We start from the raw sequence: 4,280 nt of genomic DNA, 5'->3' as shown, positions 1-4,280 counted from the left end.
TGACGCATGCCATGCAATTTTATGTTTTCTAGTTTCTTCTTTGAATATTAATGATGGGAAATTTGCCACGTGTCTGTTGCAATTTTAATATATACACTATGGCTGTTTTATTGAACATAACATGCCAATTTCTATTCTGGGTCTGTCTATGGCCCATCTAGATGTACCCTATTTATCGCACATCTAAGTGACCAAATCAGGCATAAAACAAAAAAGAAAATGAAGAATGAAGTACGTGCAAAAATCTCTGTGTAAAATCAGTAATATCTATAGGACTTACTAGCACATATGCCCGTGCATTGCAACGGGAGATAAAATAGTATGCAGTTAAAGTCACTGAGAATTATATGTTCAAGCAAAACCCTATGTGCACACGAAGAAAAGAAACGATTAGCTTCTCGGTTTCGCAGCGTGTGGAGGAATCAATCCGTTATTTTTTCATTCATTGATCGGTGGTGTTTAAAAGTTTTGTTATGTCATCGTACGTCGGGGAAGACCCATGCCTATTTTGAAGCATATTTTCGAATATTTGTCGAATTTGGAGCATTTTTTAAATGCTATTTTCTTTTTAGACATCTCAAACTATTTTGAAAAACAATAATTGTTTTTGAAAAAATGTGAACCTTTTTGCAAGTTCCGAATATTTTCTTAAAATAGCAAAAAAATTGGAACTCTTAACATTTAAAAAAACAGTTCTTAAGTCTGAACTTTTTTAAGAATTTTTTATTTACGAAATAAATTTTAAAATAAAAATAAACTTGGAAGGGAAAAAATAGATAGGAAAGAGAATAAAAATAGAAGCAAAACACAGAAATAAAGAAAATTGGGCCAGCCCATTATTGGTTGTTCTGTGCGAAACTCCAACTAAAAATGTGAAAATTATTTAAATTTGTGAACATTTTCTAAAAACAGGAACATGTGTTGAAAATTCAAAAAAATAGAAAATGTCTATCTTTTTGAAACGAACATTATTTTTTATTATGAGAATTTCACAAAAACAAGAATATTTTTCGAATTTGGAGCATTTTTTAAATGCTATTTGATTTTTAGACATCTCGAACAATTTTAAAAAAATAATATTTTCTCAAAAATGGGAAACTCTTTGCAATTTTGGAAGTAACAAATTTTTTGAATTTTGAACATTTTCAACAAAAAATAATTCAGAACATTTTTGAGGATTTTTAAATTTAGGAAATAAATTCTAAAAGGAAAATAAACTTGGAAGAGAAGAAAGAGATACGAAACTAAGAATAAAAATAGAAGTAAAACGCAAAAAAAAAGAAAAATTGGCCAGCTCAATATTGGTTGTCCTGTGGGAAAATCAACTATTTATCGCCCTGTGTGGAAAATAGAATTTCCCAAATGCGTGGGCAGAAAAGTACGTGGGCTGGCTTTGCTGGGCCATAGCGTGGGCCAATTTTTTAAAAAATGACGCATGCCATGCAATTTTATGTTTTCTAGTTTCTTCTTTGAATATTAATGATGGGAAATTTGCCACGTGTCTGTTGCAATTTTAATATATACACTATGGCAGTTTTATTGAACATAACATGCCAATTTCTATTCTGGGTCTGTCTATGGCCCATCTAGATGTACCCTATTTATCGCGCATCTAAGTGACCAAATCAGGCATAAAACAAAAAAGAAAATGAAGAATGAAGTACGTGCAAAAATCTCTGTGTAAAATCAGTAATATCTATAGGACTTATTAGATGTGCAATACTTAGGTCTCATGTGGATGTGGTTTAGCAAAACCGTTCATATATCATGACAGAGATTAAATGAAGTTTTAGGTTTATCCTATTGTTTTTTACAGAGATGTAGGTTTATATTTGAACGTGACTAGTTTTGCTTGAACTGACGCATTGATTACAGATTGGTGTTGGAGTATGACGCGGCCTGCAAAGATCCTACGGTCCTCGATGACGCAGTGACATGGATCATTGTGCCGGTCACGCACGATCGCTGCTAGAGGCATTGATAACTCCGCCAAAACACGCCGAGAAACAGAAACTCCAATGGCGGCGACTCGTCGGATCTACCTCGGCGTTCTACTGCTCCTGGCCGTGGGTCTGCCTCATCTCCCTCTGATATCGATTGAACTCCGGCTGCGTCCTCGCCTAATTCGTTAATTTGATTTTCATGAATGCAGCGGCATCGACGACGTCGGGAGCGGCGGCGTTTGGCCTACCGCGGGGCCTGAAGCCCGGGCACTGCGCCTCCGTGTTCCGGACGTATGACACGGTCTCTCCGTTCATGACGGGCAACACGACGGCCATCCACCTCGGCAACACCTAGTCCTGCGTCGCCGGCTACGGGGGCCGCCTGGATCCCCACACCGCGTACCAGTTCTGCATCCCCTCCTGGGTCGCCTTCACAGGCAACGGTACCCTCGTCGGCGAGGCCGCCATGAACCACGCCGCCGTCAGCCCTGGGGCGGCCGTCTCCGGCTTCAAGCGCCTCCTTGGCATCAGGCAAGTAGTTTTCTTACTTGCTTTGGTTGGTTCTAGATCTTAGCTTGCATGGTACAATTGGTTGATCCAGTTGTCTCTCTTTTTCCGCGGCGAATGGATTGGGTAGGATGGATCCTTTGGTTTGACTCTTGATCCTGATTCTTTTGTTGCTAGGATGTACAACGAGATGGTAAAGAGAGAGGCGGAGCTAGTGCCGTACCACTTCACCGAGCAGCTGGGAAGATGCGGCATCGAGATGGAGATTGAGGAAGGCAACGTGAAGAGATTCCTCCCCGAAGATGTCGCCAGCATCCTTGTAGCCGAGCTGAAGCGAATGGCGGAAGCGCATCTGGGCCGCGAGATCAGGTACGCCGTGGTCACTGTCCCCGGGCACTTCAACGGCCTTCAACGCAGTTCGCTCGTCATGGAAGCTGCCCAGTGGCGTGGTGGCTTCCGTACTGCCAAGCTTGTGGACGAGCAGGTCGCGGCGGCGGCTGCGTACCGCCTTCATGAGAAGAGGGGCGACCGCAAGGTCATCCTCGTCTTCCATCTCGGCGGCCGCACTTGCCACGCCGCCAAGTTCAGGTTCAAGGATGGCTCGGGCCATCTCTTGGACGAACACCATGATCCCTACCTGGGCGGTACGCACTCATATATACACATCTCAAGGCAACAAATGGAAGAAACTAAAATTTTGGTTGAATTCATTTTGTGCAGGTGACGACTTCACCGGCAGGGTTGTGGACTATTTCGTGGAGCTGATCAAGGAGAAGCATCTCCGGGACATCCGTGGGGATGAGGGCGCTCTCAGGAAGCTGAGGGCGGACTGCGAGAGGGCCAAGAAGCTACTGAGCGACCCAGAGGGTGTTCTTATGAACATCGGATCGGTTCTTAGCGAAGGAGCGGATATCTACGAGGAGCTCACACGAGCCAAGTTCGAGGAGCTGAACCGTGCCCTCATGGAGAGAGCAATGGAAATAGTGGAGACGGTGGTGATGGGAGGTGCTCCCACTTCCGAGATGCAGAGCCGCAAGGACGCCATCGACGAGGTCATTCTCGTCGGTGGCAGTGTGAGGATCCCCATGCTTGGGCAGCTCCTCGGGGATTATTTCAATGGCAGGGGGCTAATCAGGAACGAGGACGCGGTAATCCGGGGTGCTGCTCTTCTGTCACGTCCCGAGTCTGCTAGATACGTGGAGGAATGCTACTATGGAGGAGTGTCAGGGCCTCTCTGGTTGGCAAAATAAACACACAAATAGGATATATACGTAGCATTCCTCTTAATTCTCTCTCACCTGATTTTCCCCGGGCGGTCTATCCTCCCCTATTTTCAATCACTAGTAAATATGCCTGTGCGTTACAACGGGAGAAAACAACCCTCACACGCCTTTACCCATTGAGCATGGTTAAAGACCTCACCCTTGTGTCCATAACATAATAAATATAAGTAATGCCTCATCCTCAGGTCCACATCCTTCATTTCAATACAACATTAGACACATGTTTCTGCTTGCCGTTTTTGCCGCCCTTGCTGCCGATGGTCGCAGCACCAGTTGTCACTCATCAAGGTTGGCCAGGTTCAATAATTGGATTGTTGAGCTGCCTTCATGTCCGAGGAAAATCAAGAGCCGTGAACAAAGTTTTTTTTATTATCTGGGTAATATAATATGGAAAATCAATGCACATAATATATGGCCGTGTCATCATGTAAATTGAGTAGTTTGTGTAAGATAGACTATAAAACCTTAGTTGGACTCCTCATGTATTTTGACAGGAGTCACTGGGCCGAGTCAGACTGGTTGTACGTGAAGATGCGACAGAGTAAAA

The 4,280-nt window shown here is 43.7% G+C and overlaps 1 pseudogene across 1 annotated transcript; it reads left to right on the top strand.

Annotated features, from left to right (window-relative positions):
• Nucleotides 1–2,018: 2,018 nt before the first annotated feature.
• Nucleotides 2,019–3,757, top strand: LOC125506386 (heat shock 70 kDa protein BIP2-like; annotated as a pseudogene). The gene is made up of 4 exons (XR_015603623.1): nucleotides 2,019–2,070; nucleotides 2,153–2,474; nucleotides 2,628–3,094; nucleotides 3,171–3,757. The product of XR_015603623.1 is annotated as a heat shock 70 kDa protein BIP2-like (transcript).
• The last annotated feature ends 523 nt before the right edge of the window (nucleotides 3,758–4,280 follow it).

Source organism: Triticum urartu, chromosome 5A, assembly GCF_056163025.1.
Source record: "Triticum urartu cultivar PI428250 chromosome 5A, HENAU_Tu73, whole genome shotgun sequence".
NCBI lineage: Eukaryota > Viridiplantae > Streptophyta > Magnoliopsida > Poales > Poaceae > Triticum > Triticum urartu.
This window is presented reverse-complemented; position numbering and strand designations above follow the sequence as displayed.